The sequence below is a fragment of the Falco biarmicus genome, chromosome 1, assembly GCF_023638135.1.
Source record: "Falco biarmicus isolate bFalBia1 chromosome 1, bFalBia1.pri, whole genome shotgun sequence".
In the NCBI taxonomy this organism is placed as follows: domain Eukaryota; kingdom Metazoa; phylum Chordata; class Aves; order Falconiformes; family Falconidae; genus Falco; species Falco biarmicus.
The window spans coordinates 46,101,081-46,118,059 of NC_079288.1; the positions used below are offsets into that span (position 1 = coordinate 46,101,081).

At 36.5% G+C, this 16,979-nt stretch overlaps 1 long non-coding RNA gene across 1 annotated transcript; it reads left to right on the forward strand.

Annotated features, from left to right (window-relative positions):
• The first annotated feature begins 1,375 nt into the window (after positions 1-1,375).
• Positions 1,376-16,436, forward strand: LOC130153788 (uncharacterized). The gene is made up of 4 exons (XR_008823504.1): positions 1,376-3,854; positions 7,509-7,565; positions 10,822-10,955; positions 14,855-16,436. It is a non-coding gene; the product is annotated as an uncharacterized LOC130153788 (long non-coding RNA).
• The last annotated feature ends 543 nt before the right edge of the window (positions 16,437-16,979 follow it).

Consider the following 16,979-nt stretch of genomic DNA (forward strand, 5'->3'; position numbering starts at 1 on the left):
GTGGATTGTTTTGCATTATTTTAAATCTGGAAGAAAATATGCACAGGTCTGGGAATTTCTGTCATACAGCCTAAACCACCTTATCGGTGAGAGTCCCTGTGAGTGTTACAGAGGACATCATTCAAAAGCATATACCATGCTGTTGTGAAGAGGTCATTGGCCACTAGAAAAAAATGCAGCTTGAATTTCCTTTATTGGTGGAATTTTCAGATGGCCATTTGAGAAAGATACTGTAGTGACTCAGCCGTTCCAGACTAAAGTCAGGTGTGTTGTAAACAGGTGACAGATTGGCATAATGTGAACAGAAAAGTTACTGTGATGCAAAGCAGGGTAGGCTTTTGTTTCTGTAATGTGGGTTATTACTGGTGCCCATGATCTAATAATGGAATTTGCAGCAATATCAGACTACTGCAAGCCTTCCTTTTTCTGGTCTGTCTGTCTCTCTTCACCCTTCCCTGCTCCTGGTAGGAGATCTTGGTTTAGTCAGCTTTTTTTTCTGTCATGATAAAAATAAGACATAGTGGATTTATGGTCCCATGAGCTTTAGTCAAATATATAAGGACCACAGGATCACAAATCCACTGTGGAAATCATCTCATTATATGACCCTTCACATCTCATTTCCCTGCAAAGCTGCTTTCAGGGTGGAACAGCAACTAGCACAGTGAGGCAATAGCACAATGGCAGAGAAGTTCATGAATGGTCATTCCTTGCAGTCTCACAAAATCTATTAATGTTCTTTCCTATTTTTATTTTTTTTTCCAGGGGATCCTGAGTCCTACTGTAGCGGTTACTGTGTGCATGCTATATGTGTGTTCATGGTATATGTTCAGTACAGCTGACTCCTCTTGTAAATGGTAAGGCCTACAACAGACCTGTGCGTGTGAGGTAAGTCTACTATGAGGTAGTTTCCACAGATGTATCCTACAGTTTTGGTGGTTTCATGCATTGGATATGGGGTCCAACACACACTCTAAAGTTTGTAGTAATCTGTTTCATTTTCAATAATGATGACTATGAGAGTAACAAAGTATTTTCTTCTACAAACTACGAATGAGTGTTTTCTTAGTATTTGTAAAGTAAACCAGTATGTAGATGTGCAAAACATTCATGTAATTGTAGTTAAGAGTCATTTGGAGTGTCATATGATAACTTAAATAGTTTGTAACTGAGTGTGTGAATAATCTTAGCTAGTCCATGAATATAAGAAAAGCATTCTGCTCAATTTCACTTTTCAATTCTTTTCAGTCAACCACTTCTGAAAGCCCCTCCAGGTGAGGTACTTCCTCGTATGAATCTTACCTTCTCATTTATATCTGTCTCCAGAAAACTGAGATGATAGAAACATTGAAGAAGATCAGGTTTGGAATAAAAATTAAAATTCCTTTAGAACACATGATATTTCTGGAAGACAGTGTCCGTCTATTGACTTTTTTTTTTTTTTCTCCCCCATCCACTAAAGTGGGCTGAAAATGCAAAAATTGTGTGTCTATGATGCAAAAATACAACACCTAAAGCAGAAAGAAAGAGGAAAATTTAAAGGGCTTTTTAATGGGAAAATTGAATTAAAGGTCTCTATATAATGCCTAAATTCTGTGGTGGTAGAAAACAATGCAAATGCTACAGATTTGAGAATATTAACTTCTTATAAATAAATTAGTAAGAAATCTTTGAGCTGTACTTCTATTCAAAGGATATATTGTTGTGTTGCTTCTTAAGCAAGTATCAAAAAAAGTAACTGTAAATCAATTTTACATTTTTGTGTAAATGTAAATTAAGTGTTTATGATGCTGGCACTTTCATGTCTTCACTGTTTTCTTTGGTGACCACTTCCTTTAAAAAACCTGAGCTCAGATAATTACTCTACTGGAGAGAAGTGTGCAATATATGAACAGTGAAAAATCCTGTGCAAGGAGCAGCTTCAGACCTGAGTAAAATTGAAATTTCTCATTTTGTCCTGTGATATGCACACAACTTTTCAAAATGGAAAATTAAAATATCTATATTTGCATAATGTACTATGGAAATTTTGGATAAGAATATGATGCTGTTACACTAAATAATACCTCAGAATTGTAGCTCAGCAATGGGAACGAAATGCAATTCAATTGCAGCAACACTGTCAGAATTCAGCTTCACATGGGGGACTACATAAGATACTTTAGAGTTCAAGGTACTTTAAACCTCGTGCCCTTCCCTGATAGATACCTAAGTCATATGTAAATGTGTATTGTTTTCAGGTTTAGCTCAATGGATTTCCTTTCTTTGAAGCTTTAGTGACAAACACAGAGTTGTATTAAAAATGTCTGGGGTTCCTTTTTTTATTTTTCCTCCCCCACCCTGCTTCCTCCATAGAGTAACTTCCCAGCCTGAGTATTATGAGTGGCATTAGTGAAACAATTGCTGGTCTTGGTATGGATCTGCCATTGCAGAGCAAGCTTTATGGATGAAGATGAAATGGCTTTTCAGCTTATTTCTGCAGTTGAGTTTTCAATACTGCTGTTATCCTTATGTGAAGCTGTACTGTGATGTGCTACTTAAAGAGGGTTTTAAGCATCTTTTGAGCATAAGGTTGGACTAGAGGTCTCCTGAGGTCCTTCCAACCTCAATTATCCTGTGATCTGGTGAATGTTACTTCTGGGGAAGAATTCTTCATGCTTAGTGAAATACATTTCATGTTTTTCATAACATCTTGAAAATCTGTGGAGATCTTAAAAACATTTTCTTGATTTCTAATAAACATAATCATATATAGCAAAATGCTCCACACATTTCAGTTTTTCTAGTCAGAGAACCTATTTTTCAAGCTTTGTTTTTTCGCCAAATTACATTAAAATATATACGTTTTGGCTGGTTTTATTTCTACTTGATAAAGCAGACTAGATGTAATTGTAGGTTCAGTATTATTTTTCTGTGAGAAGTAACTACATCAATGAGCTTCAGCCTAGAGGTTCTAAACTTTGTCTTTAGACATTTTACTGGTCTCATACAAGAGAATCTACACTTAGAGTGTGGATATTTATCAGTTCACTTCAATTAAAATGTTTCATATAGATGTCAGAAGGAAAACATACTTGCTGTTGTTCTCCAAGCACCTAGAATTCTGTGAGGCTTTTACATAGTTCATGTTACACTGGAATATGCTTTACTGCATCTAAAAGGGTTTTTAGTATGCTCAGTACATCTTTATTTCCCACATTAACTTCTTTTCTTGTATTTCGTAGTGTCTGGGAACGGTTTGCTAAACTGTTCTTACTGCTAAAGTGAAATATTTCATAGTTCTTTGTGCTGTTTTAAAACCCTTGACTTACCTTTAACTAATGGCCTGAAACATTTAACATCATGTCTGTTGTTGTTGTTGTTGGTTGTTTTGTTGTGTTTTTGTTTTTAAAAAAGGCCTTGAAGTTTAAGCATTTTTTCAACACGTAGTATTTTAACTAGGTAGTCTGGCAAAACTGATCTCATAAAAAAATTATTCAGTCAATCATCCCCAGGCTGACTTAAGCAAGAAATACAAAGAACATTATTTAAATCATAGAATAATTTCTGTTGGATTAAATCTCCAGAGGTCATCTGGTCCAGAGCCAAGTTTAATTTAAACTTTTTACTAAAGGAAGTTCAGCCTGATACTTATTGAATCTAAGTAGCAGAATGTTCCATCAGTTCAAAATAATTTCTTTCAAAAATATAAGATAAATGACTACTGATCAAGTATATATTGATTTATGTATGCTGGGAATGATGACTTATGGATATTTTTTTTTAAGGTTTGGACAGACTCCAACTCAATAGCGATTGTGCAAGCAAATTACTTCTTACAGCTTATAGTAAAGACTGACAGCTAATTTGCAAAGGTAATGGGATCATGACTAACTTGCATGCTTTAAGTACTGCTCTTTAGCATTTCCAAGCACCTGTAGATTCAATTTTTTTTGTTTGTTTGTTGCCAGCTTTAGAAGCTCTACATTTTCATGTATTCCAGTTCTCCAAATACTCATTTTCCTTTTATTGGAAATAACATAGTATGATAGTGAATTGTATTAGCTTTCCACTAGAATATGACAGAGCTTTAATTAAGTTAATCCTTTATTTTTTTCATAAACACCTGGAAAAAACAGGTAGGGTTTTTGTAGTTGTATTGAAAAGCCATGTATTTTCTTCAGTGTTATCTTGGCCGTATAAATAAATAATATAATCTAGATAAACAGATCACCCACAACAATAAAGGTAACAAAGGTATCCATTCTGTTAATGTAAATGCTCTTTTATAACAGAATAAATCAGGGTCTCAGTATAACTGTGTTTTCTTTTTCTAATCTGCTGGAAGGGGAAAGCAAGATTGTTCTGGTAGCATGTAAATCTTGCTAGTTGTGATAAACCTTAGGAACACCTCAGAGTGGAAGATATCCTTCTCTTTCAGGAACCAGATAAAACCTGAGCATCCTGTCTTATTACTAAACTCTGATACTAAATGTCAGAAATTTCCAAAGGTACTGAATTTCCTAAGGCGTGAGTGCAGCAGGTGTAGGTCATTGACATTAACTGTGACAGACAGGAAATTGTAGAGGTAGGAAACAGTGTTTTTCCAAGAAAAGAGGAAGAAAATAGGAGAAACAAGATTTGAAGGAAAAATATATACACCAGCTAAGTATAGTCAGAAATTTAAAATTTTAATTGATGAGACTCTGTTTTTAGATTGCAAAAGAGAAGTTTACTTCCAACTCTATAAATAATCTTAATTTTGGTCTTCTTGACATTTGATTGCAACCTTAACATGCTTCATGAAGAGTTACTTTGTGTTTATTTCTATTTTAATTTAGGTATATAAAAATAAACCCATAACATGTTTGAGACCTTTATTTAATTGGAAGAAAAAAGGAATATTGCCCTTGAAAATCAAAGTAATGGTAATACTGTATTTTCTAAGCCCAAACGATATCACCATCAACCTTTGAGAAAGGATAGGGCAGCTTTGGAAAAACAAATAGATTTAAGGGATGAAACCTCTTTGGAAGAACAGACTGCCCTTAGGCTTTTTCCTGAAATAATATAGTGTCCCTTTCTCTTTCAATAAAAGAAAGCAACAAAATCCTAAGATTTTCATAACTAAGAGAACCAATCTTTCAGAGTGCTTACTGCAAATTGAATGTTCTTATCTCACTGTGAGAGCCTCCCCACCTCTGGATTGTAGCTCAGTTTAGCAACTTCAGTAGCTAACACATGCCTCTGTATTTTGCTGAATTGAGACATTAAGTTATATAAGGAGTGTTATTTGCATAAGTGTACTCATACGCGGTTTAGAAAACAGTAATTAAATGTAGAAATATCTTGTGGATTTTACATTAAGTAGTGCCACTTCCCATAATACATCTGTAAATGGGATATACTAAATAAATATCTCTGAGGAACAGCTATTTAGTTGTTCGCAATAGATTTGAAACATAAGGGTCACTATGCACTATCAAGGCATCAGTCTGTGGTACCCACAGGGACTTTGATGTGATTTGGTAAATATTAGTTTTTCCTGAAGCAGTTCAACTTTCACTGTGAGCGTGTGGGGAAGAGCCACAGCAGCCCCAGAGGTGATGGAAAAATCCTTCTCCTGGGGATCTGAAGGAGATGGTAGAGTTTGTCTTCTGGGTTCACAGGTACAATGAAAGTGGCTGGACACATGGCCAACCTGGAGAAAGTACCATGTTCTGGATGAACGTGGTGATTAAGGGCAGCTTGTGTGCAAACCATTTCATATGATATTTGTTCTGAGCCTGCTTTAAAAGCTGTCAGAGTTGCGTGTGCTGTTGAAGGCCACTGTAGCCACACCTCAGTGGTAACAATGAGCTGTCTTTATCAGAAGGTGTTCCTGTAGGCTGCCCAGCTTGCCGCTTGTTGGTTGCTGCGTTTGTGCTTTTTCCTCGTGCTGGCTTCAACCCAATTCCCGCTCCTGAGGAAGCGCCCAGTCTTGCACCAGAGTTGTCAGCTCTTTTACCTAGAATCTGCCTTCCTTGGGCCTCGTTTGTGATCACATTCTTTGTCATGTGCCTAAAACATAGCACTCATGGTGTGATGTAATTCCTGGCTTCTTGAGCTTTTTTGGAAGTCTGGCTTGGCACCTACATCAGTTTCTTGCCTGTGGTGCTTGGTGCCACATGAAGGTGCTGTCAGAAAGGGTGCAGGGAGCCCATCCCAGGTCTGACAGAGGACCACCCAACCTATTTTTGCATGGACCACAAAAATGATTGGGGGCCAAAGAAATGATGGGCCAAAGAGATGATTCTAGTGTGACCTGTGTTTGGCTCTATTCCCCTGGACCCATCTAGTTCCTCACTTGCTTTGTTTTGAAGTTTCCCAGCCTTTAACCTCTCTGGTTTTATATTATGAATATTAGTATTCAGATAACAGCCAAGATGTCCTCAACCTAAAAGGAAAAAAAAAAAGTTTTATGCTGAAGTGAAAATTAGAATGAAGTTTAATGTTCAGTGGGTGTTGTACAGTGCTTCAGATGATGATGTTTTCATAGGGTAATGCAGCTGGTCTTGAATGCCTGATTTATTGACAAGCAGGAGTGATCATAGCTAATAATTTTTACAGGTTCTCAGCATCTGTATAAGGTAAGGGAAGGACAGACATTGTTCACCAATGCATTAGTTGTTTGCGACTATTCTTTTTCTTGTGATTCAATTTTTATTTACCTTTTAAAACTTGAACTAATAGTCATGTGTGGCAACAAGTTTAACTGGGGTTGGAAGTATTCTATTAAGGTTGTAAAAGTACTGCTTTCCAGTCTTTTCTTCTGCAATAAAATGACAAGATGATATAAAATATTCTGGGCTTTGAATGCTGTAGTTGATTTGTACTGCTTGATTCTTTATTTTAAAAGAACCCTGTTATGAAAAAAAATTATAGATTAATGTTACTGCTCTGCAGCAGCTTTGCCATTATGTTTCAGATTCAAGTTTGTGAGGCTCTGTTTTTGTTAGGGTGAATGTCTTTAAGATTTGTGTGCTTAGTTGTAAAGCTGAAATGCTGCAATTTTTGACCTTTCCAGTTCTTGCTTCTTTAACAGGGACTTCATAAACTTCTAGTAGGTTATACTGGACTATTTCTCATAACTTAGGTAAATTTATAGGTATGTTTCATTACATAGGAATCAGGAAAGTTGTGAACTTGGAAGAGCTCCACTGATTTTACTTTTCTCAGTGAGACCTGCAGAATCTGGGACAAATTTAAATTTGAATTTTGTGAGATTGAATAAATTCAGTCTATCCAAGCTCTAGTTTACATTATTTTATCTGAATTTACCAAATCCTACTTTTATTATAGTAGTTCATAAATTATTTTGTTAGCAACTTCTCTAGATTAAAAAAATGTTAAATTTATACACAAACATTTACTTATATATGCTTATTATTCTAATATCTATATGTGTATCTGATATGGGCAAAAGTCAAGAACACATAAATATTTTTGTATTTCAAAGTAACACTGGCTTTGTTCCCTGTTTACTACAGATTTCTGAAACGGTTTGCAGAAAAAAGAAAAGGGAAACACAAACACTTCTGAAAATGGTAAACTGGTTTTAAGCACCTCAGTAGGGCAGCACTTTGCCTTTGGTGGCTGGGGAGAACAGGGCCAGGAGGTCCCCAGGGAAGCGAGTCATCCTACAGCTTGGTGTTGGAGCTGTAAAAGCAACAGAAGTGGGAATGACATAATACTGGAAGCTGCAGCCTCTCAAGAGTGTATTTCTATCTTACAGATTCAGAGGGGAAAAAAATATTTAAATCGGGTCATTAGCTAAGATTTTGCAACATATGTTTTTTAAAGCAACCCACCAGAACTCAAAGTAAATGTTGTTAATGTTGTTGGTCCATAATGCTACTGGTCACAAAACATTTTTAGGTTTTTTTTAAAATTTACTGGTATAAAACACAGCTTTATCAGACAGAGCAACAGTGCTTTTTATAGCTGAGTGATGAAGCTCAAGTTAAGGATAATTTTTTTCACATGGCAGGAAAACTTTTGAGTGTGCCTTGCAAATGCTGCCATCAAGTGACTAAAAAGGCTATGCTGTTTCTCACTAGGACATAAAAATATTCCAAAATGTTTAGTGAGTTTTCATTACCAGTACTCTTGCTGCAATGACTTCTCCAAGATCCCAAAATTCTCACTGAGGCAATAAGCAGAGATGACTACGTTGTGCATTTTTGAAAGTAAACATCTGATTAGACAGAAGATTCTGAAAACCAGAGAAGCAAAGTTGCAGAAGAATGATGCTGTTTGGAGAAGCAATGTTTAGCATTGTTGAGAGCAATGCTTTTGTCAATAGTAATTGACTTGTGTTTTACTTGAGAAAGGACTGTGTGAAAAAGAAATTCTTAGAAATATGGAAGAATATTAAGTAATGGGGTTTCTTCATTTTAGCCAAAACCCCCAAAGCCAAAATCCCCAGTTGTTCATTCTGTTCTGGAATGAGGTATATTTAAAAAAGTATGTTTACAAGATTTCTTGCCACCATTGTTATGGGAATTGAGATACAGTACTGCAGCAGTCAGAGTGTGAAAATTCTTTTTCTGCTTGAGCTTGTAATGACATACTAAGCCCCAGCATACAGCAGGGGCTTGTTCCAAGAAAATGACCACTAAGCAATAAAAATCCCATATACAAAATTAATTTCTAATTGTGTGATAGAACAGGATATATTTCCATACTGAAATGTTAATCTGCTAACAAAATCACCTAATATTGTAAAAAAGATAAACCAAGATAATAGTTTTATAATATAATTAAGGGATCAAATCCATCCCCTGTTTAAATAAAAAATAAAAAACCCCAGTCTGTTCATCTACTTTTACCACTAGTAGATGTTGGAATTTTCAAAGGATGGTGGAAAAAGCCACAAATCCTGTTGAATTAGATACAAATAGCTAACTTGGTAATGAATCCAATGAAATAATCTAGAGAATTGCTGGTTCTTTTTTGGAAATTTGCAGTCAGCGCAGCTAAGAAGGGCAGGGCACCTACAAGGAATACCTGTTTTTATACTGTTGAACTGTTAGGAGTAAGGTTTCTTGGAGCAGGCTGCAATCTTAATGATCTGTCACTTTAATATTATGAACATAGTTATGTCTTGTAGTTACACAGTAGGGAACTAATAGAAAATACATTAATTCATCAGTTATGCCCAAACTCGGGCAAAACAAGAACAAAGAGTGATTTCCCACTTTTCCTGAATAAGAAGCTGTCTTTTGAATGCAAATCTGTTTGTCATAGCTAAAGGCATAAGAATAGTCTATGTGAGCAGAGAATTTAGGCAGTTCTAAGAAAACAGGTTGAATGCTTCAGGAGTACTGGGTCATTCCTGCGGGGTGGTCATCAGAAATGAAGATCAAACAAGAGAAATGTCCTCTTTGCCCAGAGGTCATCTAAACGTAGAGGTTTCTTTAATGGCATATGAACTACATGTAATGTGTTGTCTCTGACCTGCAGTGAGTAAACTGCTTATAGCAGTACAATCCCTACACAAAGGTGAAGGAGGGTACAGGGCTTGTATACAGCAAATGTGCAGGATGAAAATTGCAACAAACATTGATTACTGGAAACATCGGTTACCGTGCAATTTTCTTGGGCCAATAGAGTTGTATCCTGTGAATTATTCCCTTATTATCAGAACACCAGATGAAATGTTATTGTTATTGCCTATTTATTTGTAAATAAATCATTGTAAATATCCACAGAGTTGAATACAGCTATTTACATATTTCAGAACTGCGGAGTATGATGAAAAATAATCTTCCTAATATTGAAAATTACATGGAAGATTTCTATTAAGGATGAATGTAATATGGAAGAATTTGTTTTTGATGGCACAGTTAGCTCACTTAGTATTTTGAGCCTAGTTTTAATGGGACAATTAGCACAATTAGGAATTCAACCTCCTTTCAGCTGTTTATGACATGTTTTCCGACATGGAACTTTGTTTTTACTGTTGGTTTTTTTAACATGTTTTTTGGTTCCAGTATTTGTGAGAATTGATGAATGACTGAAGGTAATTTTGTTGGTATTTGCAGACTGTTTGTCTACCCTTCATGAAAGAACAAATTCCCTTTCATGTGTATCAGCATACTTTCAACTCTGGGGAAAGAACAGGATTGAGGAAAGGCATTTTCTCTAAAATGCTTCTTTCTTGTTCTAACTATCTGTTTTCTCCTTTTACCCTACCTCTAAAAAAAACCCTGAAATGAACAAGAAAACAAAAAAAACCCCAAACAAATCACCACCCCCCACCGAAAACAACCAACAAAACATCTCCCCCAAAATTCCATTATGTCTTTTTAATGGACTGTATGTAAAGGAGTAATTGTCACAACAAATAGTAACACGCAAAATAAAGTAAGATGATTTAGATAATACTATTGTGCCAACTTCTTAGAAGGGAGCTGTGAAATCATTAATACACTGTGCTCTTCTCACCTGTGTTGGGATGATAAAGGAAAGATCCAATTACTGTTGAATCTACTGCTAATCATATAAATCCTATAAGATATTTTCTTAATTTGTAATTTTAACTGTTATTTTAGAACAGTATCGTTTATAACAGTATGATTATTTTATAACAATGCTAATAAAATATCAATTGCATTTCCAGTTATAAGACTGTAAACTTGCAAATCTAGGAGCCTCAAGTTGGGATGTACTTGCATTCAATTTCTCCTCCCACTTCCACTCCCCCTATTTATTTTTCCTACCTCACTATTGCTTTGCTTTTATACTTTGATAATCATCAGACTTTTGATCAGTTTGCTCTCCTTTTCGAACCCTGTTCAGAGATAAACCTCTTATGCAGTGGAGATTTCATGTGGAGAATGCTGGTACCTGCAAGCTTTGCTGTCCCTGATAAATGCCATACGCTTCAATGTGAACCAAACCGCTATCTGAGCCCCAGAGATAAAAGAATGCAGGTAAGTAGAAGTGGGAAGCTTGTGGGTTTTTCATGAACTAGAATCTTTGGATTTCTGTTATGTTCGGGGTGGCTGATACAGTTGAACAACCAACCAACTGCAGGTGAGAAAGGAGTGAAGGATTAGGCAAATCCTCCTAGACAAAAATTGAAATCAAACTAATATAAACCACCATCGTTCCTCACACACAGCCGTCTCCTAGCAGGGAAGCACCCTTTTGGGTTGGTGACCTTGCTGGTAAGGATGGACAGCATTTGTGTTACTGGGAACAGTGGTGCTTCTGTCCCTGGTGTGCCTCCAAAAATTCCAGGGAGTCTTTCGCCTCATGCTTCAGCTTCCAGAGCCTTTCCCCTGGGGGAAATGTGGCAGAAGCCCTCACTGGGAGTTGTTTTGCTGCTTGACCTATTTTATTCTGAGAGTTTCTGATTAGGGTAAGCCTTTTATATCTGTGATACCTGCTATAAATATTGTAGTTTCCTATATGCAGGAAATGGCGATGGCTATTATCTCAGAATAAAAGCAGTATCTTGAGCTTGTTCAGAAAAGAATGATTAGCTTAGAAAGACATTCCTGTTAGTCTGTGGTATCCAGCTGTGAAATATGTAAGCCTTTAAGGCTTTTTATAACATTTCCTTTTCCTCCATAGAATTCAGGTGAAAACAAAGACAGCAAACCAAATTACCTACAGCATATACTTTTGAGAATTTCAGTACTTTAAAATTTTTAAATTAAAGGAGGGTAGGGCAGTACTGCGCATTCATTCAAGTCAAGTTCTTTTGCACTTTAATCCAGCCAGAAGACATAGAAGTTACTAGGGGGTTAATGCTTTCTGAAAACCACAGGCTAAAATAATAACAGTTGGGAAGAAATTCCACTCTGTCAAGTGAAAAATGTCATCCAGTATTGTTTGTTATTAAAATCAGTGCATAATTCAGTCTTGTTCCTTTTAGTGCTTTTTATGAAAAGAAGAAAAAAAAATCTTTTAGGCCTAATTTGTTTCCACGATCCACATCTGTGCACTTAGAGTACATTCTTCCTCATAATAGCATCTGATGAGACAACTGATGTTTACTCTAAACAGGGCTGGAAATTAAAAAAAAACAACTTAGGTTATTTTTTCCCCCTTACACTAAATTTCAAATGCTCAAGAATAATGTTAAGTACTTCTTTGCCTAAAGCAATAGCTACTTGACATTAAGAAAGTATGAAAGTTGTATTTATAATCAAGAGCTAAGAGCGCAGGAATGTGTGGTTTGGATATGTGTGAAGAATGGTCCAGGCCCTTGAAATTTATTGAAGGGCTTGCTACAGACTGAAAAGCATATCTTTCCTCAGCTCCTCAATCTTTCTGCTACACCTTTGCTTTCCAATCTCTCTTGTGCATCTTTCCTAGTGCAATTTCTCAAGAATGTCTGCTTTTCAAACGTACTTTGCTGACCCTCAAGGAACGCAGTGTCTCTTTTTTTTTTTTGTGTTAGGATGCAGGGACCACCTCACCCAGAAGTTCCACTCTGTGGGGTCCCCCCTTTTCTGTCTTTAGTGGGATACAGCTGGGGCCAAAAGCGTAGAAAACCCCATTTTTTGGTAATTATGGCCTGCTCTTTCACTTAATAGGTGGCTGGCAGGGTAAAAGTGATGTATGCAAAAAGCACAGCCTCAATTCTGCTTCAGTTTTTGAGTATTTGTTGGGGACATTCTCAAATTTTCACTGGCCAGCCACAGATCTTCACCCATCTGTTCTGTTTTGTTAAGCCTCTCTGAAACCTCTGTGCCCATGTTGGTTGTACTGTAAATGCAGCAGACTGAGGATATTTTTTCTCTTGAGTTGTTTTAGTTGTAGAAACAGGTGGTTTTATCTTTCTGAGAAGTTGGAAAAAACCCACTATAGTAACCTACTGCCAGATGAGAAATTAATCTGTTATCTCCTTGAGTCTGTTTGAGAAGATTTGTATCCATCCATAATTTCATCTATTTACTGTATAATAAAATAGAGGATTCCCAACAATGCTTCTAAAGGTGGAAGAAAGAGCATATGCACCACATTTCCCACCCTGGCAAGGTAGGAGCTACAACTTGGTCACATCACACTGTCATAGTCATTTCCATGAATCAATACAGGGACAGCTAGGATGGACTGGTGATGTGCCAGGTAGCCAGGGAATCCAAAGGAAAGAAAGGCTTTTGAGTATAGCAGTCATATGAGGAGGAAAAACAGGAATTAAAAGTTAGCACAGCTATCTCTTAGGGGAAGGGGCTTTAAAGGAAGGGCCTCTGCCAGCTGAAAATTGCCTAACTTGTGTGAACTGAATGCTGGATGGCTGCTTGATCCTATGAAAAATCTGCTTGTGACACAATAATCATGTGGCTGGCTATTCTTGTATACGCATACTAGTATAAGTGTATCTATGTATACTTGTATATGTATAAGAGTAAAAGTATACTTGTATGCTTGGCTATGTGTATACTGACTAAATGGTGGGAGTTCTCAAGTGCTCCGGGGGTTCGAGCTCTGAAACTCTATTAAGAGTTTAATGAGAAAAGTCAAAGTAATTCCTGTCAGCCAGGCTATACGCAGGTAGTTTAGCATGCTCATGCAAGCTGAGCAAGTAAGTTTTCCATCATTCCTTGTTGAACCTCTTGGGAACAATTCATGTTGCTCAGTGTTCTTCCAAAAAACAGTTTGTCAGAGGATTGACCTTTTGCTTAAACTTCACTGGATTGCTTTGGTGGGTTCTGTTGTGTAGGCACTTTTTTGCACCTGTTAAGCCTTTGCTGACATCGCTCTTTCACATAGTCCTGTTGTGAAACTTGTGAGTCTTGAAGTTATGATGGCTTTGGGGCAGAGGTGAATGCTGTCCCTGCGAATGTTCATTCCATTGAAGTTCATATTCTATTCAGGCTGAAGACATTTAATTTTCTTTTTGGTTTAGTTTTGTTTTGTGGGGTTTTTTTTAATGGTAATCCTTAGTTTATGTAGTAGAGAGTGAATGGAAGCTGGTGATTTTTACTACTACCATTTGAAATTACGTTTTTTTAATATACGGGTAAAAGACAGTAATTTTTTTTATAAATTATCAAAACAGAGCTTGAACTGATTCACAGAACGTATGGCATCCATTTTTATGTAAAATAGCTTCTAAAAATACCCATCTTATCCTGGAGAAACTGCTTGGCTAAATATTGAAATGAAATGTAGCAGCTGCTACAAACAGAAATTTTTTTATTTATTTTTTTTCCCCTCAATCAGTGAGGTTAGGATTTGAGTATCGAATCATTCAGGGAGAAACTGAATAGAAACATAGTGACAGCTTAATTTTAAAAAGCTGCCATGCCTTTCCAGGTAGCACAGTCATACACTATTTTAGTTAGGGAGCTTTAGGAAGCTTAAAACTGACAGATATGCAAATTCAGTAAATCAACAAAAGCTTTCTCATCTTGAATTTCACGTTTAGATGGCTTGCCTTCAGCCATATTTGAAAAGAATATTGTATTTGTTTTCCTTTATTTTTCTTTCCCTTCCTTTCCTCTTATTTAATTTTACATTGCAGCCTCTATTAGCTTCAGTGAAAAGAGAATAAGACAAATTTTGTTTTCAGTGACTTTTCAGTTGACATTTTCATTTAGTATAACTCACCAGGAGGTTCATGTTTCTTTCACAAAATTACATGAAAAGGTTAGACAATTCAGCCATTGAAATAGTGACTTTAAAATCTCAAAACATTTCAAATCCTTTTCTTAGCAAAAGAAATAAGTGGATTATATGATGTTTTCACTGAATCCCAGTTACTTATCAATAGAACAGAACGATATTCAACAGTGAATATTGTAAAGAAATTAAATGTTTAACTTAAATATTTTTTTTTCTTTTCTTTTCTTTTTTGTTTTTTTTTTGTCTCTAGCACTTACAGACAACTTCTTTGAAAGGCACATTTAATTATGCTTTCAGAAGCCAGAAAGATGATGGTAAGAGCTGTGGAAGGACTATTCAAAGAACAGAGGGGCAAATGAAATTTTAATCATCCAAGTGTTACATAATTAGAACTAACTGACATTTCAACAACATCCATGTGGAAGTATAGCTCTCATTTTTTGTGAAGGGATATATTAACTAAATAACACACAATAAATCCGTGTTCACAGAATGTTCATTACTCCTTTGGATACATATTGACTGAACTAATGAAGGAACCGTAAGAAAATTGTTAATATTTTGTGCATCAGAAAAAGTAACATTATATCATCTCCGTTCTAATATTTTCTGTTTCCTTAGTTATGCTAGTTGAAGAGGAGCCCGTATTTTCTGTTGTTTATATCCCCAACAGGAAAGAAGATTCGTGTGTTTGGGAGTTATGTCTTCATTTAATGAAGGTAGAATTAACAGAGACTTGAATGCTACCAAACCTTTCTTGCTCCCTTTCCCTTTTTCCCTTTCCCTTCACAGTTTTTGTGGCCAAACCTGATTCAGCTGCAGAAGAAAAGCCCCCACAGCTGTGGCACTGTTTACCCACCCCTCCATCATTTCACTCTGTGACCTTGCCGTGCCCTTGACTTTGCCAATGCAGTGATGCCAATCCTTGCTGCTTCTACAAAGGGCTGGGTAAAATGCCATTCCTTCTGCTTGCCCAGGGAAGTCAAAGTGATAATGTGGTTATAAAATACATTCTTTCCATCCTGGAAGAAAGAAATATTGCAAATCTGTTTGCACAAACTCATTTGTGATTCCTTTATTGGAAGTACTTATTCAATAACAGGCTGACAAAGGATCCCAGGCAGTCACATTTGGTGCAAAAGAGATGATAATGTGCTAAGAAACAGGATGGAATTATGCTGTGCTCCAGCTTGCCCAGGAGTGTGAATGCACAATTCTTTGCACAGTTTCTGCTCTGAGTAATTCTTAATGTATGGCACAAAAATTATATAAATAATTTTTTTAATCAATTAAATCAATGTTTGTTTAGACAGACATGATCTGGACATATATACCTAGAGCTGGAACCCTTTGGAGAGAGAAATCAGCTTTATTTGGGTGCTACAGAAGAATGTAGTACTTTTCCGACAGGAGGCTCCCCATTTCTGCTACAATTTCAAGCATTCCATGCTTTATGGACTTTACCTCCAAATAATTAAGATATTAATCGTTATCTTGGTTGTCCTGCCTTCTCTTCCAGTGCTGCCTAATCTTGCTAGTAAGTATTATACTGTATATCCTTTAAGGCTTGATGTTTAGCAGTTACTGGTTCATAGCATAACATATGCGCTTTAAGGATGAGAACTCCAAAAGCTTTTGTAATTGCCTAAGCAAAGAGAAAAAAAAAAAAAAAAGTCCTTTCATTTCAGCTATTATCAGAACTCTATATTGAAAGCATCAGTGCAAAATGGCGTGACATATTCTTCCCTACAGAGGGAATATAGCTATAGAATGTTGGCCTTCTCAGGCTCACAGATACGCGCCACGTCTGCTGACTTTACACTAGGGCATGAATCATTTCCCATCTGGAAGCCATTAATACGGCGCTGTGCTGGCATTGTGCAAGCCCAGTGCAAAGGCTGGCTTTATTACTGCTAGCACTGCTGTCTCCTGGCATGGCTGAACGGCTTCTTGGCTTTCATGACTGTGCAATGGCATATCAGCAACCGTAGAGAACTGCCCTCCAACGGTCTCACTCCGATGACAGTGGCAGCAGAGCATGAGATGGTACTGCTGAACGTTCATATTTCATCTTGTGTTTTCATCTGTTTTTTTCAGAGGGGGGTTATAGTGTGTGTATGTGATTTCAAGAGATATCTTCATGAATAAATGATTAGTCTGGAACATGGAACTGCTCGACTTAATCAGCTGTTTATAGATGGAGCTTTACAACTCATATTTTTCTTTTAAACATGACAATCTTTGAAGTGTACATAGATGTAAATTCTCCCACCAGACTTGTTTTCATTTAGCAGCTATGTGTAAATGGAGCCAAGCACAATATGCTGAAATGAAAATATAAGTAACATGGACAGTTTTCAGCAATTCTTTTTCAT